At 44.8% G+C, this 19,316-nt stretch overlaps 2 protein-coding genes, 2 non-coding genes and 1 pseudogene across 8 annotated transcripts in view; 2 read left to right on the forward strand and 3 right to left on the reverse strand.

Annotated features, from left to right (window-relative positions):
- MDM4 (MDM4 regulator of p53) overlaps positions 1–779 on the reverse strand; it is a 38,524-nt gene extending 37,745 nt beyond the window's left edge. For both annotated transcript variants that reach the window (XM_037067226.1, XM_037067225.1), the window contains exon 1: positions 646–779. The gene's annotated coding sequence lies outside the window, so the exon portion shown is untranslated. The remainder of the gene's footprint in view (positions 1–645) is intronic.
- Positions 780–5,687: 4,908 nt separating this feature from the next.
- LOC119001724 (ubiquitin-conjugating enzyme E2 C-like) lies at positions 5,688–9,442 on the reverse strand (annotated as a pseudogene).
- Positions 6,432–6,504, forward strand: TRNAK-UUU (transfer RNA lysine (anticodon UUU)). The gene has a single exon. It is a non-coding gene; the product is annotated as a tRNA-Lys (tRNA).
- Positions 6,773–6,845, reverse strand: TRNAK-UUU (transfer RNA lysine (anticodon UUU)). The gene has a single exon. It is a non-coding gene; the product is annotated as a tRNA-Lys (tRNA).
- A 7,508-nt stretch (positions 9,443–16,950) lies between the features above and the next one.
- The window catches only part of PIK3C2B (phosphatidylinositol-4-phosphate 3-kinase catalytic subunit type 2 beta), a 63,351-nt gene continuing 60,985 nt past the window's right edge, over positions 16,951–19,316 (forward strand). For 2 of the 4 annotated variants that reach the window (XM_037067212.1, XM_037067217.1), the window contains exon 1: positions 16,951–17,395. The gene's annotated coding sequence lies outside the window, so the exon portion shown is untranslated. Of the gene's footprint in view, positions 18,096–18,874; positions 19,307–19,316 lie in introns of those variants that run through there. The other 2 variants (XM_037067214.1, XM_037067215.1) reach the window with 2 other exon arrangements.

The raw sequence follows: 19,316 nt of genomic DNA on the forward strand, positions 1-19,316 counted from the left end.
CCAGTTCCCCAGCGGGAGACGCACTAGAGGCATTGATACTTCTCTCCTTTCCTTCCCCTCTAAAGATAAAGTAAAAAAAAAAAATGGCTTTCATACTTCAACCGAGGGGAGAGTGAGCTGCGCTGATTAAAATACATATTCCCAAGCAATACAAGCTCCCTGATATTGCTTGAGGATGTCTGGATGTGTCCCCAAAATGAGCATTCTTCAAACAAGCACCACGTGCCTCTGCCACACATGACCCATAGCCCTTCCGAAAATTGCTACCTTAAATCTTCCTCGTCCTCCCTTCCCTTCCCTGCTTCCTCTCGCGTACTTTTTTCTCTCCAAAGTGCCTCACTATTCCTCAAATTCTGCATCCTGTTGAACATCGCCAATCCGGCTATTTCATTAGGTTTGTAACCTCTTGGGGGAGAGACACTAGGTCACGCACCTCCATTTTCATCTTCGGTGGGTCCCGACCTCTCAACCGTTTCCCCACCAGCCCTGTTTCCGCCATGGGTGACTGTCCCAAGGCCGCCACCCACGCCGCAGGCTGCTCCCGCCCGCTCCCCCAGCTCTGGGGCGCGAACAACCGGCCACACGGCCGCGCTGCCACGCCGCCCTCCCCCGCCCGCTCCCCTCTTCCTGACCCAAGAACCACACCTTAGCGCTCCACGAGCCGCTCTCACGCCGAGCCCGTGGGGAAGAGGATGTCAAAGGTCCGGCGGGATCGGCGGCAACTCGAAACTGCCAGCACTGAGAGCGCAATTTCCGGCCGCCAGAATCTGTCTCACAGGGGAGCTTCCGGGGAGGCCTCCGGCAACCATAGATGGTGAACTGGGGGCTAGAGAGGAGGGCCGCTCCCCACCACAGAGTAGGCAGGGCCCGGTCAGGAGGACGAGCCCGAGCCTGGGTGACTGAGACTTGCGAGGGCCCGAGAGCGGACGTTTCAGGAGATTGCGAGGTCTTGTGACATCTGCAGCCGTGTCCCAGGAGATCAAAAAACTGAAAGGGAAGAGACGTAATGGCGTCCTCAAAAGCCGGCTTCAGCTCCTGAGAAAAACGCTCCTCTCTGTGTTCCTCGGCGTTCTTCATTCTTAATCCCGAAAGAGGGAAACGGCGCCTAGTGTTGTAGCTAATTGGGGGAGATAAGACAAATGGACTCGAACCACTTCCAGATAGGTGGTAAATGCTAAAGGCAAAGAACAACGAAATGGGGCTTATTGCGCTCACACACCCAGGTTGTAGCGATCTCTTCCAATATAAAAGTAGCTTCAACAAACCCCTCAAATGGGTCATCTTCAACCTCTGCTGCTGCCGAAGGCCATTACCTCCCCCAAATATCTCATTTTACTTTAGAATGATTATACATGTTAGAGGATTTTCTGAACAAATTTCTATTTGTTTCAGTTCCGCACTTTAGAAAAGAGTAAGGCTTCATTCTTTCCAATATGAATACTACTCAGTTATTTGAAGACAGCTGCCACCTCCCGTCCCTGACTCTCTCCTTTGATTTTCTGCAGGCAAAAAAATCCCCTTAGAGACTTCAACTACAGTTGACCCTTAAACAACAGTGCAGGGTTAGGGTCTCTGACCACCACCACCACCACCACCCCCCACCCCTCGCCGCAGTCTGCCTATAACTTTTGATTTTCTAACAATGTGACTATTAAATAACAAAATTCAGCTAAGTAAATTCTAACATTTGCTTTTCACACTTCAGCCTTTAATTCACTTGAACTGACATTTGTACATGTAAGATTCAATTTTATTTTAAATTTTTGTAGAAAGAGAAAAAGGGAGAGAGAAACGTGGATACAGGCCCTGACCAGGGATAGAACCCACAACCTTGGTGTATTGTGCGGGGATGATGCTCTAACCAACTGGGATAACTGGCCAGGGCTCAGTTTTATTTCTTTCAATGTGAATAATAAATGTATGACTCTATTACTGAATCTATAAACTGAATGTGTCTATAGTCTCTTGATTTAACTTTCCTTCCTATTAACGTCATCATCGAAAGTTTTGTGGCAGAGGTATCATTTGAGTTGGGCCTTAAAAAATGAATAGGATTTCAAGAGATGTAGTTTGAAGAAGCACAGCATAAATAATGAGGAGAGAAGAGGGATGAAGAATTAGAAGACACAGTCTTGAAACTGAGAAGAGTCTGCTTTGCTTGAAGTGTTGAATGTTGTGTAGAAGATTGACATTGTGTTGAATCACACAGTCCAATATAACAACACAGTCCAATATTTCAAGCCATATATAACAATATGCTATATGAAATATTTTTAACAATATATGTGGCTTGAAATGTGGTAGTCTGAATTGAGATGTGCTGGAAGTGTAAAATACACATCAGATCAACAAACTGTAGAAAAAATAATAATACAAAATATCTCATTAATAATGTTCCTTATTGATTATATATCAATATTAATAATGTTCCATATTGATTAATAATGTTCCATATTGATTATATATCAAAATAATATTTTGATATATTGGGTCAAATAAAATATATTTAAATTAATTTCACCTATTTCTTTTTACTTTTTAAAATGTGGCTACTAGAAAATTTTAAATGACACATGTAGTTTGCATTGTATTTCTATTCAATGGCACTGGTTTGGAATGCTAGTATATTAGGCTGGGGCCAGGTTGGAGAGGATTTACAAACTGTTACAGAAAGTTCGATGTGTGCCCTGGCCAGTGTGGCTCAATTAGTTGAAGCATTGTCCTGTAACCAAAGGGTTGTGGGTTGGATTCCTGGTTAGAGCACATACCTAAGTTGTGTTTCAACCCCTGGTACAAGAGGCAAACAATCAGTGTTTCTCTCTCACATCAATGTTTCTCTCCCTTCCTCTCTCGCTTAAAGCATGTCCTCAGGTGAGGGAGGGAAAAATGTTTCACATGTTATTCAATAAGTAGTAGGAAAGAATCAAAGGTTTTGAAGAAAGAAAAGGCAGTTTAATATCCCTAATATCCCATCTGCACACAGCCAATTTTATCATGGAAACCATTCTACCATTAGCTCTGAGTAGATGATTAGGTCTGTTGATGTGATTCTTATAGACAACACTTAATGTAGTAGTCTTTGTTATTTTTAATGTATCATGAGTAGAACAAATCTAATGTGAGCTCCTTTGAGTGGGAAATTGGAACATTAATGAGCCAACTTTTAATAGTCACCCAATGTTTAAGGGATAAAGTTATTCCTTTTGCCTAGAATTAACCCAATATTGCCAGCTTTCTAAATTCTCTGTATCTCCCTGCAGTGAAATAAGTCAAGCCTCATATATAGAATGATGGCTATAGGTAATAACACTGTATTGCATATTTGAAGATTGCTGAAAGAAAATCTTAAATGCTTTCAAAGGGGAAATTGTAACTGGTGACATGTTAACTAGACCTATTGTAGTGATCATTTTACAATAAATACAAATATTGAATTACTATTTGTACATCTAAAACTAATATTATATGTCAATTATACCTCAATAAAAACAATTAATTTTTAAAAAATATGTTAAGCATTTGTTGAAGGGTGGATAGTGTCAGAGAGTAATAGAAATAGGAGAAGTCATAGAGTCTGTTACTGTTACATCTTTGCCAGTAAGACTTTTTTCCCTTCTTTGCATCTTTATTTTTTTATTTATCAAATACAGTTGTCATTCAATATTATTTTATATGAGTTTCAGGTGTGGTTAGACATTCATATAACTTACCAAGTGATTCCACACAATAAGTTTAGTACTCATACAGACTTAGGACAGTATTATTGACTATATTCCCTGTGGTATATTTTACATTCATGGGACTATTTTGCAACTACCGATTAGTACTTCTTAATCACTTCAACTTTTTTACCTAGCCTCCCAACCCCCTACTGTCTGGGAACCCACAGTTTGTTCTCTGTATCTATGAGTCTGTTTCTGTTTCATTTGCTCACTTATTTTGTTCTTTAGATTCCAAATGTAAGTGAAATAATAAGGTATTTGTCTATCTCTGCCTGACTTATTTCACTTGGCATAATAGCATCTAGATCCACCCATGTTGTCACAAATGCTAAAATTTCATTCTTTTTATGGCTGAGTAATATTCCATTATGTATATGTACCACATCTTCCTTACCTAATCATGTATTGATGGACACTTAGATTGCTCCCATATCTTGGCTATTGTAAATAATGTTTTGCCAGTAAATCTTTGACTGTATCAATGCTTATTATGTTATCAGTCACTGTTCTAAATAATTTATGTAACTATCTCATATAATTCTCACAATCATCCTGTCATCCTGAAACAGACAAGTAGCTTGTTCAAGATCACATAGTGATAGTAAGGATTCAAACAGGGGCACCTACCTTCAGAACCCAGGCTTTATGTAGAAGTATTTATCCTTTTAGCTTTTCAATGCACCTCTTTAAAAAATGATTTGAAATATTTCCTAACTTAACAATATTTTGAATTTTCCCCAAATTGTATTCTTCTATAACACAATTATTAATGGCTGTATAACATTTTATATTAAAGCTGTACCATAATTTTTATAGCCATTTATGTCTTTTCCAATTTTTTCCAATCAAAATGCTGTGACAATATCTCCCATAATCAGGTCTTTTTGTACATCTCTGATTATTTCTTTTTTTAAAAAAATATTTTATTTATTTATCTTTAGAGGGGAAGGGAAGGAGAGAGGAAGAGAAACATCAATGTATGGTTGCTTCTTGTGCATCACCTGCTGGGAACTAGCCTGCAACCCAGGAATGTGCCCTGACTGGGAATCGAACTTCGATTGTTGATTATTTATTTCTTTAGGACAGATTTCCAAAAGCAGAATTGCTGGACCAGAGCAATCACTGCAAAAGCGGTTGGAATTAAGCAGATGGAATTAAAGGAAAGCAACATCAGCTAACAAAAACCCTTCTTGTCTTACTCCCAGCTCCATGGTGGGTATTTCTCAACCCCAGCCCCAAAGCAGGAGTGCTCAGATACTAGAGGCTGTGGACAAGAGAACAGCTTTCAGATGCCAAAATCAAAAACATCTCTCTCTATTGGTGGTTGGCTTTCCAGCCTCTGGCTTAATAGGGTTTTTACCCCCTAGGTCACTGCTGGTGAACTCCTCTAGGGTTTGCTTCACTTAGAATTACTTACAAGACAATCTCACTGTCAGGCTGCAGGGTCCTTTCTCCTACTTTATACTACACAGTTGAACACTATAGTTTCAGAACAGTATATTTGTATTCTCTTAGACTCATTATTTTTTTTTACCTGTTGTAGGGTAGGTTAGAGAACTCATATCCATCCTACTGTCAATAGTATAATAGGCCAGACATCAATGCAGCACTTCAGAAGTGGTATATACAGTGTCATTCTCTTAATCCTGTACTTATTAGAGAGATTACAAATCAAAGAAGCCTACCTAATAATAGTTAGTGGGCACATAAATATCTCACAATTATGAATTAGCTGGTAATGCTGGTGAGAGGTGCATGATTTAGGTCGTGTGTGTATGTTTTAAACCAAAAGTGTATTTATTTAATACATTCATCACAGGGTCTCAACCAGGGACTTAATTTAACAAACAAAACAAATACCACAACACAGCTGAAGATACAGAGTGCTGTACAGAAATCAAGGCAAGGATAAAATCATTTAAGGAAAAAATAAAAAGCACAAAGAGAGAGGCGGGATAGGCTGGGTCAGGGCGCTTGGCTGGAGACCTGCTTTGCATAGGTTTCTTGTAGGTACTTTTCAAACGCATGGGGATTTGCCAGAGTTGGGCAGCACGTGTGTTCAACCGCGACTGTCGAAGATGGCTTCTCGTACGTAACAGGCTCTGGATGGACAGCAGGATCGTCCTGACGTCATGCTGGGCAGGCCACTTGTCCTTGACGATGTCCAGGCAGAGGTTAACCTGGGCGTCCACGCTGGGGTGGTGGCAGGGCGCGAGGAGCTTCACTGTGGGGGCGTTGTGTGGGTAGCCACACTGTTGGGGGAATTCAGGGGACAGTTTATACCTCAGATATTTATATGCCGTGCCAGCTGCTCCGTGGATAGTCCCCACACATTTAAAAAGATTGATTCAAGAAAGGCAGAAATTCCTTTGTCTCTGGACACTGTGTGGATCGTTAGCTCCCGCCCTCGGCCTGACGCAGCGGGTCCGGTGCGGCGCCCCCACGGGGCTCGCTACTGTATTACCAGCGGTGGCCCGACCGGTGGCGGCTGGGTCGCGCAGTTCAGGAGGCCATCGCGGCAGCGCAGGCAAGGACACGGGAGCTCGAAAAACACAATCGTAACTCATCTCGTATTTTCCTCTGGCAAATGAATCCCGAACTTTTTGGAGTTTAAAACAAGTGTCACAAAAATACAGGTGGGAGGAGTCTATCATGCAAGATTCCTTATTTTTATGTAAGGGTTTACAAGAGTGCAGGGTTTCTGCAAGAGCCCGGATAGCTCAGTCGGCAGAGCATCAGACTTTTAATCTGAGGGTCCAGGGTTCAAGTCCCTGTTCGGGCGCTCTGTTTTTCGGCTTATTTTTTTGTTTCAAGCAAGCAAGTTCGTTGCATTTTCATATCTTTTGCCCTTCTCGATTATTAGTAATCTGAAAAAAAAAAGATTACTTTTTGCTGAGAAACCGCCCTGCAAAACCTCCACACTCACCAGGAAATTAAGTAATTTTACATAATCACTTCTCCCCCACCCAACAATTTATCTGAAATGACTTCAACTTAAAATAAATACACACTCAGCTGGTAACTGCAGAAAGGGGCGGGCGAAAAGAGAACGCCCGAACAGGGACTTGAACCCTGGACCCTCAGATTAAAAGTCTGATGCTCTACCGACTGAGCTATCCGGGCATTTACATACAACCTTCTGTTTTTTTTTTTTTACTTGGTATAACTCTAATAAATTGTTTTTCTAAAAAAACTAAATTTAGGTTTTAATTATGTTTAAAGTATCTTTTTGAGGGAGCTAAAAACAAAGTTCGCTTTTCCATTTTTCTCCATTTATTTAAAGCATGTGTCCTTCAAATTCTTTTATTTTATTTTATTTTATTTTATTCATTTATCTTTAGAGGGGAAGGGAAGGAGAGAGGGAGAGAAATATCAATGTATGATTGCCTCTCGATCGTCCCCTGCCGGGAACTGGCCTGCAACCCCGGCATGTGCCCTGACTGGGAATCAAACCACAATCCCTCAGTTCACAGGCGGGCGCTCAATCCACTGAGCTACACTAACCAGGGCAAATTCTTTCATAGTTCATATTTCATGTTTGATGAATTGTCAGTATCAACTGAACTCGCTAAAACTCAATGGCACTAAATAAAGGACAGAAAAATGGGCAACCAAACTGAACATTGAACATTCAGATGTAGAAATGCAACCTCTTTTTGTTATAATTCTTCTGTCTTCCATCTATCACCTTCCTAATAGGACCTCTTAACTTTGGTTATTCTACTAAACCAGATTACAGTATCTTTCCCTTTAATGAAAACTTTATTCCATTTACTAAATGATGTAGGTGTTAGATAAGCATTCCTTAGCACTAAAGAAGGAAAAACACATTCGACTCATGAATATAGGACAATAGAAGTGACTGTGGAAATGTGGGTCTGAATTTACATGGAGAGAAAGGGAGTTTTCCACCTTTAATTCAGATTTGTATTAATTTTTTGCTTTCCCTGCTCTTCCAGACAAGTTGTAGTTTTTGACTCAGATTCACAAGATGAATACTTCTAAAGCTTCTAATACTTCTTAGTATAATACTTGTACTAAGTGTACACCAGAGGGAACAACATGCAGTATTAAGAATAAAAATTTCCAATTAGCCCAGTTTTTCCTACAATCAGTTTTATCAACCCTAATGCATAGGGTGTGGAACACAACATTATGACATTTCAAAGACTGATTAGGTAATTCATTTTTTTTTCTGGGAAATCGAGGCTTCTGAACACAATGGACAACAAAATAGCTCAGCCTCGTGTGGAGGTATTTCTTTCCTATAATTGTCTAATTCTTTTAGAACAAACACCAACAAATTGTGTGGTCCTGAACAGGCCTGGGTTTCCACATTTACAAAATGTGGGAAACTGATTAGATGATCTGTAAGATGCCTTCTAAATTTAAAATTTTACCGCTGTTCTTTTTCCCACTGTGAATACAATTAAAAGTGACAGACCAAAATGCAAAGGGAGGGAATGACTTAATTGAACAAACATTTATCAATCATCTATTATTTCTTTAGGTTCTGTGCTAGCTCTAGAGTCGCCGGTACATGACACTAGGAAAGAAGGCAGGCAATTGAGCAAACAATTTTAATAAAGTAATAAATGCAGTAATGAAAATTCAAGTACGAGTGGCAAAAGATGAGAATGGACAGAAAGGCAGGGGTTATAAAATGAGAGGAGGTGGTCTTTGAGTTTTCAGCAAGAAAAACGCATGATCAGACATCTGAAACCTCTACAATTTTGTTAACCGGTGTCATCACAATAAACTTCATAGAAAGGGGAAAAAACCAGGATCAGAGTTGTATACAAAAGAAATTGTAATGAGCCAGACGGATATTCATTTACTTACTCAGACATTTCTTGAACACACACTGTGTTAGATAAGGAAAAACTCTTTGCTCTCTTTTTATGAATAAGAAGAATTATACCTAACTTTTTAAAAAAGGAAGGTAGTTAAAGCAGCAAGAATAATGAGGACTTCGAGTATTTTTTCCTGTCCACTGACTTTGTTACATCATATTCTCTTTCCTTCCAGATAATAAACCAGCTGTTTAAAATCAAACAGATTAGTCCATCAAGTTGCTTATTGAGTACCTACTATTTCCACAGCAGTGAGCTAAGCACAACAGGAAAAAATGATAAGACTGGAAGGAAATTGAGGAGTGCAAGCTTTGTTTGGGGGCGGGGGGGAGTGAATAATTTGGGGGTGGAGGGGGCATGAATAAATTAATCTGGCTGGACTGGAGGGAGGAGGCCCTGATTGGAGACAGTTGACAAGTTAACTTCAGACTAAGGAGAATAATTTTGCATTCGTTAACGTTGCAAAGTCCCATCTGAATTCACATGAACCAAAATCAGCTTTTTCTGTTACATTACTTTATTTAGAGTATTGGACTTAATTCTCCCAGTAGAGGGCAGTCTGAACTGACAAATTTAAGGCCCACCACTCTTTCTCTGCTTCTATTTCTCCTGCTTAATTTCCTTCCTCTTTAGGGAAAGGAGGAAGAAAGAAACTTCAATGTGAGGTTGCCTCTCAATGTGTGGTTGCCTCTCATGCGCCCCTGACTGGGGACCTGGGCTGCAAACCACGCATGTGCCCTGACTGAGAATGGAACAGGCAACCCTTTGGTTCCCAGGCTGGCACTCAGTCCACTGAGCCACACCAGCCAGGGCTCCCTCACTAATTTTTGAAGAGATTCTTTTTATCCTCCTACTCATCAGACTCATATGTCTTTGACAAATCACCATCAATCCCTTATTGGAGCTGGGAAAATTTGTGGAGCAAGAAAAAATTATGGGGCTTATCCTTGTAATTTTCATACCTTGTGCTCTCAGTGGCCCTATTTCTTAGTTGGACTCTTCCTCCAGCCAGCAAGCCTTGGTTCACGTAGTTGCACCTTGGAGCTGCAACTCTGTTTTCACAGGGACTTGGGGGCACCTACTTGGATGGTAAGGTCTTGTCTCCCTCTCCCTGAGAGTCCCACAGTGGTGTATCTAGCACAGGCATAGTTGTGAGTTGAATATAATGACACTGAACAGTCAGAAAGCACACATCCAATGGTGGAATTTTAGGCCAGCGGGAAAAGTTTAATTTCAAGAGGCTTTTCCAGGGCTCCCCAAACCAACATCAAGTATAGCTGCCTACTCAGAGACCAAGATGTCTATTATCACTGTATAGTCTTCAGAATTGAGACTGAAAGGTTTTCTTAGGCTCCGCTGAGGAAGAAATGTCAAATCAGCCACAAAGTTAGGCAGTATAGAACTTTATTGGAGTTTGCGCACCTGGGCAAGGTTCCCCTTCCGCAGAGCGGGGCCGGGGAAAGTCACGCCCAAGCAGGGAATGTGGCGGTGTTTTATCTTGGTTGGCTGTCTTCGTGGGAGCTGGGGATTGGTCCCCTTTGAACAAAGCCGCAGTGTATCATTGGTGGTTCTCCTCGGGCTCAGGTTGCTATGCGGATGTCTGTTTTGGCAGAGCCCGCCCTTTCGGCTCTCTGGTTTGATGTCAGCGTCTTTTCCAGGTTGTAGTTCACCTGCCATTTTGTCCTACCCCGGCCATCCTGACAGAGGCCATTACAAGGCACTGGGAAAACGTGTGGTACAGAAGTGTGTGTGTGTGTGTGTGTGTGTGTGTGTGTGTGTGTTGTGTGAGCAATCTGGGTTTCTGATGAGCCCTTCAACCTCTCTTCCACCACTGTCCTCTAACAGTACAGACCAAGAATCTTAGCAGAATCAAAAGCTCAGATACTGGCAAAAGCCCTCAAATGTTCTGGGTGAAAAGACTTGGGGAGAAGAGGGACTAATTTCAACGCCAGTAAGAGTAAATCAATCTAACGACCAAATATTTACAGAGCACCCTTACCCCATCTCCAATATCCATTCATCTTTCAAAGATACTTGAATCTTTTTGAAGAAAGTATACTGAAGAGTTTTAAAGTGAAAATGGTACAAACATTGCCTTTTTTTTAAAATAAAGATTTTGTTTATTTTTAGAGGGAGGGTAAGGGAAAGAGGGAGAGAAACATCAATGTGTGGTTGCCTCTGACGTGCCCCTTACTGGCCTGCAACCCAGGCACGTGGGTTTGATTCTGACTGGGAATCAAACCAGTGGCGATTGGTTCACAGGCCCTCACTCAATCCTCTGAGCTAGGGCAGGGCCAAACATTGCCTTTTTCAATTTTAGCTCGAATTTGTTTTATAGATTAGCTACACACAGCAGTACCCTGAGAGAACATAACACAGGTAAATAGATTCAATCACCTTCTCCTCCCATTCATTTCACCCACTTGCTCCCTGACTGATAACCTCCTTCTTGTTATTACTACTGAAGCCTTAAATTCTCAAGTGCTCCATTGTTGAGCTTGGTCACTCCCTTCCTGTGAACTAAATCCAGGTCTTCATTCATTCACTCATTCACCACGTCTTTATTGAGCACCAGCTTTGGATCAGGCAATAAATTAGGCCTAGAAATTGAAAGGTAAACCCAACAGAGATTTCCTTGTCCTTAAGAAGCTTATAGTCTAGTTACCCTTTTCTTCCATTCCCTCTCCAATTCAGACAAACGCAAACAAATAATCCAACACTGTGATTAGTGCTGCAATCCAGGCAGTTATTGGGTATGTCTAGAGAGCCTTAGAAGGCACTCTGGGGAAGCTTCCTGGAAAACTAGTTGTAGTTGTATTAGTTTGCTATTGCTGCTGTAATAAATTGCCACAAATTTAGTGGATTAAAATAACAGGAGTCTATAACACAGTTTAGATCAGAAGCCCAACATGGACCCCACTGGGCTAAAATTGAAATTTCCACAGACTTTGTTCCTTTCTAAAGGCTCTACAGAAGAATTTGTTTCCTTACCTTTTTCAGTTTCTAGAAACAGCTCACATTACTTGACTCAGGATCTTCATTCTCCGACATTAAAGTGAGCAATGTTGTATCCTTCTTACTATTCTTCTATCGTCACATCTCCCTCTGACTTAACTGAGAAAGCTATTCTACTTTTAAGGACTCTCGTGATTAAATTGGGCTCACTTGGGTAATCCTGGATACTCTCTTCATCTCAGGACCTTTAACTTAATCACATCTGCACGATCTTTTCACCATTTAGGATGACCTGTTCACAGGTTCCAGGGATTGGGAAGCAGACATTTTGGACATTCCTCCTTTGGGAAGCTACTATTCTGCGTACCCTGTAGAAAAACAACCACGCGGGGTGGTAGAAGGAGGGCTGGCGGGTAGGAGGCCCTTTCCAGGCAGTGGGAAAAGCTTGTAGAAAAGTCCTTGGTGAGAACAGTCCCTATTCTTGGAACTGTGAGGAGTTTGGTAAGAGCAAAGCCTGAAGTAGGTGCTTAAATGCAGGAGAGAGTTATTTATTCAACCCACATTTATTGAGTGCCTACTGCGTGGCAGATGCTGTTTTGAGGAGACAAAGGCAAACAAGACAAAATTCCTCTCCTCCAAGGCTACAGTTAAAAGCAAGGGCCAGCCCTGGCTGGTGTAGCTCAGTGGATTGAGCGTGGGCCTGTGAACCAGAGGATCGTGGTTCGATTCCCAGTCAGGGCATATGTCTGGGTTGCAGGCCAGTTCCCAGCAGGGAACTCACGAGAGGCAACCATACATTGATACTTCTCTCCCTCTCTCCTTCCCTTCCCCTCTAAAGATTAATTAATTAATTTTTAAAAAACAAGGGCCAGATTGTGAGAGGCTTTGTTAACTTTCTCAAGGAGTCTGAACTGTAGCTGAGAGCTCCATGGAGCCTTCCATTCAATAAATTTTATTGAGCATGTGTTATGTGCCAGGAAATGTACTAGGCTCTAGGAATACAGAAGTTTAAAAATCAAAGTAAAAAGTGCCTGCCTTTATGGAGCTTATATGTTAGTAGATTTTTAGCAAGAGAAGCAGATGTTTGCTTTAGAAAGATCACTTTTGCTGGGGTGTTGGAGAAAAGTCTGGAGGGGAACGGTATGTGAGGTAGCCCAATCTTCTAACTCCCCCTCCTTCAAGTTTCACAGCCTTGGCCTGACTGCTATGGCTCAACTGGCTGAGCCTTGTTCCACAAGGCAAAAAGTCACTGATTCCATTCCTGGTCCTGGGATGTGGGTTAGTCCACCGGTCTGGGTGTGTGTGAGAGTCACATCAACGTTTCTCTCCTTTTCTTTCTCCTTCCCCTCCCCTCTGTCTAAAAATAAATAAACAAAATTAAAGAAAAAGATTTACAGCCTTTCCCCAGTTTCATGTTCCTCCTTGGGCACCTCCTCTTTTGTCAGGGACCCTCTTTCCCCTTTACCCTTCAGCTGTACCTGTTCTACAACCCCCAACCCTGATTCAACATTCCACATCTGAGCTTCCCGGAGCTGCAGGAGAAAATGATAAAAATATTCATATCGAAGCCACTGCATGTTGGAATATCTGATCCCAGCCACATCCTCAACTCTGCTGACAATTCTATTTCTCTAACAAGCTACCACTCTCATTTCTTTCAGTGGCTTTTGAACCCTAACCATTCTCCTTAATCCTCAACCCCACCCAGACCCCACCCTGACCCCTCCTCTCTCAGAGACTGTCAGGTAGCAAACCCTTCTCTCAACTTCTGCTAGGTTTACACTACGCATCGGCTTGTGCACTCTTTCTCCCAAAGACAACCCAGGCAGCTCCACCCTCCTGTGCCCAGGTCCAGTCTTGTCTGGGGCATTTTTCAGTATCACCTCCCCATCTCCTTTATCTTCCCCCTCAACATATGAGCATGTTTAAGGCTTTCCCATCTGAAAAAGAAAAGACATAACAAAAATCTTCCCCTTGATTCTGCATTCCCCCTGTTCACTGCTCTGCAATTAACTGCCGAGCTTCTAGGAAGAGTGATCTGTATTCATGTGTCTCCTTTGCTCATTCACCCGCTGGGGCCTGGTTAAACTATGACTGTTCTCATACCACTGGTGCTGGTGGCCTTCTTAGTATTTTTTAAGATTTTATTTATTTATTTTTAGAGAGAGGGGAAGGGAAAGGGTAAGGAACATCGATGTGAGAGAGAAACAGCGATTGGTTGCCTCTCATATGCACCCTGACCGGGGACTGAACCTCCAAAACCCAGGCATGTGCCCTGACCTTTGAACAGGTGACCTTTCACTTTGCAGGCCAGCGCCCAACCAAGTCACACTGATCAGGGCCAAAGGGCAATTTTTAGCCTTGTTCCCCTGAATGTCCCTGCTACACTCGTGTTCCCATCACTCTTTCCTAATACTTTCTCTCAACCTCCTTTCTGAAACTCTGTGGTCTCAGTTTTTCTATCGACTTGGTTGTTTTTTCTTGATTTCTTTTGCAAGTCTCTTTCTTCCTCTCTATACTCATTTAGGTGACCTCATCCATGCCCATAACTTTGTTGGCCACCTATAATGTGAAGAGCACAAAATTGATATTCCTTGACCACACCTTTACTCTGAGTTTCATTTCAGAAACCCACTGCCTATAAGACGTCTTCACCTAAACAATCTATAGACACTGCAAGTCCAACACACCCAAAATTACACTCATGCTTGCTTCCCAAAACCTGGGCTCTGCCCCTCACCTAGTGAACGTCACCACCTGCCCCATTTCCCAAGGTGTCTATAAGGTGTCTGCTGGGGGCAGTGGGAGTAATTCTATTTTGTTTTCAATTTTTTTTTATTGGTTTGAGAGAGAGAGAGAAGAAGGGAGACAGAGAAACATCAGTTCCACTTACTTATGCATTCATTGGTTGATTCCTTTCTTATTTTTTATTTTTGTTTATAGAGCTTTAAAAATTTTTATGCATTGATCAGAGAGAGAGAGAGAGAGAGACATCAACCTACTATTCCACTTAGATGCTTGTATGTGCTCTCAATTCCTTTATGTGCCCCGACCAGGGATCATACCCACAACCACCTGGAAGGAGCTGTGATTTTGAGTTGAGGATGGCAGCCAGAGCGCAGTGACCCCAAAGAGAGAGATCCTGGGGGATAAATATTCATGCCTTCCTGGCCTCCCTCCTCCCAGTCTCCTCTCAAGGCTTCCGTTGGCCCACCCCTACAAGAAAGCGAGAGGGCCCAGGCTGGATCTGAGGGGCTAAGGGAAGACACACAGCACATCTTCCAAATCTTTCTGGGTAATACACCAGGAGTTTTTTTCTAATCACATCACTCCAGGCTCCACTTGTCTACACGCTGGGTTCTCCGACACCTACAGGACAAAATCTAAACTTATTGGCCTGCCCTGGTTTCCCTTATAACAAAATTTTCTCCCTGATGAAACATATCAGAAACCCTTCGATGTGATCCAACAGCCAAGACCTACTCCCTCTCAGACTTCTCACTCCAGCGACACTGAAGCACTGATGGCCCCTGCGCTGCTCTGTTCTCCCAGGCTTCTGAGCTTAGCCTGATAACAGGCACAGAGGAAGCTGGCGTGAATGTTCGTATTCTGAGTAAGTGGTAAAAGAGTGAGCGAGTGAGTAAATGCGTGTTTATCCCCTGTGGTTCTTGAGGATCCGGAATAGGATCATATGTACATTATGACATAGGTGCAGAGCACGCTGCCTGTCCACATCAAAGTGGTTCACCTACATTCATTCTCTCACTTGATCTTCGCGACAGCCTGAGTGGGAGGTGAGGCTGATATTTTACCGACACTCAGGGGCCAAGCGGTCTACCCGAGCTCACGTCCCCATGAGTAGAGAGCGCTACAGGCCTTGGTCCCCTGCATGCACCTCTCCCCTTGCTTCACTCAGGGTTGCCTGTGATTAACAGTCCTTTCCATTTGCCCAGATTTCGTCTTTTATGAGAATGAAGCATTTCCCAAGAAATCATTCTGAATCCTGAAGTCACTTTTTAAATGCTTTCTCCTTCTGTAGGTCTTCCTTTGGGCATTCCAATTCCCTTCCCCACAGTTACCCTCTTACTGAGTTCTGGAGGCTCTAGCAACTGTGCTACTCTGACTCCAAGACCTGTGTTGAGTTGCAGTTTCATAATAAAGAGGAAATTTTTTAAAGGCCTTTCTGACACCTTTGTCTTTTTTTTTTTAACACTCTAGCAAACCCAAAATAGACTGTAACAGTAGCACCATAACAAATATTTCCTTGAGGCCAGGGAAGAGGAAGGTTGGTTGGCAGATGTTCTCATAGGAATGCTGGCTGGGGAGTCGGGGGCATCTGAAGGAGCCTAGGATTCTTGAGACCCTGAGTACCTTGAGGGGATTGCAGTGGAGAAAGGTTGAGAACCGGTGCTGATCTCCTCAGCCTGGAAAGAAAGGAGGAGGATCCTGGGGGAAAACAAATTTCATGCTTTGAGGAAAACGTACTTTGAGATCATAGATCACAGTTATTATGCAAACCAAATGCAGAGGAGGCGCTGGTCACCTATTGGTTTCTTTTGGGTAGAGCCTCTTGTTAAATTCTATAGACCAACATTCAAAGAAAGGTACTTAGAGCCAAAAAATGTTAAATATGAGGGTATGACATATTGCACGAAAGAGGTTTTTTTTTTTTTTTTTAAACCATAAGTGGCTTGGAGGATCTGCCACGAGCCTTCCCTCTCAGGTTGTTGATTCCTATTCTGAGGCTCAGGGCCGACGACCCACTTGGGCAAAAAGAAAAACCGAGGAGCCTGAATGTGACAACGACGATGCAGCTGCTCTTCAACTTGACCTCAGGCCTCAAGTAGGGGCTCTTTCGGGCATCGCTATCTTAAAGATTGGGGAAATTCCTCAAAAGGATAACGGAACCTCAAAACTCTGTCCTATCATTTCCAGCAGAACGACTTGGCGTTCATTTGACACTGTGCAAAGGGAAAAAGTCACAACCATCTGCAAAAACCCTCACCCGAGTGGGAAGGGGAAATCGTGGCTCTTGGGTTTTCCAAGCAAAACTTGCCGCTGGCGCGTTTCTCCTCCAGGCGCACTGGCGGGTAGGGAGGGAGTTGGAAGGGAGGGTAGAGTGGGAAAAAGGAGACTAAGGGAGGGGAGGGGAGGTAGAGGAGAAGGGGAGGGGAGAGTTGGGAGGGGATACTAGGGGAGGGGTGGGAGAATGAGGAGCAGAGAGGAGAGGAGAAGAGGGGAGGGAAGACGGGGGGAGGGGAGGGGAGAGGTAAGGGGGGAAGGGGAGGAGAGGTCGACGAGAGGATGAGGTGGAGGGAAGAGAGAAGGGAAGGGGAGGAGACAGGAGAGTGGGGGAGGAGAAGGGGTGGAGGAGAGAGACTGGGGGCGGGAGGGGAGAGCAGGGGAAGGGGTGGAAAGCAGTCAGAGCTGCGGGCCCGCCCCGCCTGCCGCTGGGATTCCGCGAGTTCGCCCCGGGGGCCGGGGCTAGAGCAGGCGCGTGGGGGCCGCGGGTCCAATGCTGTCCTGCGCTGGCCGGGCTGTGTGGCCGAACCTCGCGTCGCCGTGCAGTGCCCTGGGTCCCCGGGAGATGGCCTCTGTGCTCTCGTCCGCTGCTCCCGCTATTGTCTCCCGCGGGGTTGCTTGACTGCCGGCTGCGCACGCTCCGGGCCAAGAGGACTTTCTTCCCCTAGAGCTGGTCCCGGCGTCCCTTCCTGCTTCCCAGCTGCTCGGGAGCGCTGAGCCGGGAGACGGGTGGCGCGGAGGGGCTGTCGCCAGCGCGGGGCCAGAGCCGAGGCTGCCGGGAACTGCGGGGCGAGCTGCTGCCGTCGCGACTTGTTCTCGGAGGAGAACCGGCGGGGAGCACAGGTAGGACGCACACACGGTTGAGAGCAACCGCCCAGGGGCACGGCCCGGCACGGAGGGGACGGAGGTCAAGGGCTGTCCCTCTAACATGGCAACAGCCGAGGCACAACAATAGCAAGAGCCAAGGGTGCCCGCGCGTGCTGAGCCGCAGATGCCGTGGGGGCGACAGCTCCAGTACGCAGCGCGGAGCAGGTTGTCTGCTCACCACCCCCGCCAACCCCGCTCCAGCAGTTTTGGGGCATCTGGAGCCCGCGGCCGCCCTTCCCCACCCCTTTCCCTCTTAAACACACTTCCTGGCTCCCAGCTGTTAGAAGATCTGAACCAACCAATGGTTTGTTTGTTTGTTTGTTTATTTATTTAAGAGGAGAAACAAAATGCAAAACCTGCCCTGGCGTGGGGTAGTGGAGATGGTGCTTTCTCCTGCAACGGGTAAAAAGTCATTATCTAGCCTGGTGAATATATACATTTTTTAAAAATCCAGACGATGGTAGACTTGGTTTCTCCCTTATAAGGGTACTGCAGCAAAAGGAGAAAGCCTGGGAGAGGGACCCTTCAAGGCCCTAGGTCCCTGCCCTCCGGAGAAGCGCTGATCTTCTGGCCTGTACTTGTCTCTCATTTTCAGCTTCCCGACAGCGACAGCGGTGGCTTTGATACTAGAGAGCCACGCAGTAGCAGGAAGCGCAAGGGAGGCTGGCCAGCTGGAGTGGGTGGGGTGGGGTGGGGTATGGTGGGGAGTGCAGCGGCCGAGCAGGGGGTCCTGGGTCGGGAGAAGAGGTTATAAATGTATGAGATTCGTGAGTGCACACACCCTCCTTGGCTGAGGGCTGTGTTGTGTGCGGTGGATCTGCCATTGCCCTTGCTCCTTCAGGCCAACCTTCTCTCTCTGCACCTCCACCCCCTCATCCCTCTCCAACCAGACTGGAATGGAATCTATTGTCTCTGTCTGCCCTGATGGTTTTTTTTCTATTCTATTGGGGAATTTTTGTCCCCTAGTCTGGCTGGTCCCAGCATGGCACCAAATTCTTTAGCACACAGCTACTCCTGCTCCAAAAAGTGGGCCAACACCGCCCCTCCTGTCTCTAAACTACCTGACTGGGACCTGGCCAAACAGACGTAAGCAGTTTGCATTGAATTCCAACCCTGTAGCAGTTTGCTGAATGAAAACTTACTCTATTGCCCAATTGGACCTTGGAAAGGTACTGGAGGAGAAGTAGCCCCAGAGGTGGTGACTCTGACTCCCAGATACTCCCTCCCCGGCTCTAGCTGTGGATCCCAGAGCAGAGCAGTTCCGAGGCCTCAGAATTTGCAGCTCCTCTGGAGCCTGGCAGGCCCATGTGGGTTGTGTCCATGGAAAAATTAAGTCGAGGCACATTTTATAGCTCCGCCTGGCAGCCAGCGTCTGAGAAGCTGGTGGTTGCCACTCCTTGGGTCTTTGGGTGAGCCCAAGGTTTAATTTCCATGGCTCTGAATTTGCTGCTGAGTGTGCATGGGTGTGTGTGCCTGCATCTGCTCAAGCTCTCAGCCCTGGCCAGAGGGAGTGTGTCCAATGCCCTCTCTCTGGAAGCATGGATGAGGGAGGCCTCTCCGGCCTCTCCCTGAGGTGCTCCTTTGGGGTTGCCCCATGGCCTGGACGTCCTACGTGTTTGCTGTGACCTAGTGGTGCTGTGGCAGATCTCCCACACCCTGTGGGCCTTTGGTTCCCACTGTGCGGCTCCCTTAGCCCACCTGCCACTTTGCGGGTGTCTCATGTCTGTGGTCTTTCAGTCTGGACATCTCTACTCAGGCCAGCAGGGAGAAAGACAAAGGGTCTCTGTTTCCTTTGAGGGCTTGTAACTGGCCATATACTTCAGGCTCCTCATGCTTCCAGGATGTGAACTTGGACATGATAATGTGGAGTAGCAGAGCAAACAGTGGGTAAATTCAG

The sequence above is a fragment of the Sturnira hondurensis genome, unplaced genomic scaffold (genome assembly GCF_014824575.4).
Source record: "Sturnira hondurensis isolate 20B ecotype Veracruz unplaced genomic scaffold, ASM1482457v3 Scaffold0017082, whole genome shotgun sequence".
NCBI lineage: Eukaryota > Metazoa > Chordata > Mammalia > Chiroptera > Phyllostomidae > Sturnira > Sturnira hondurensis.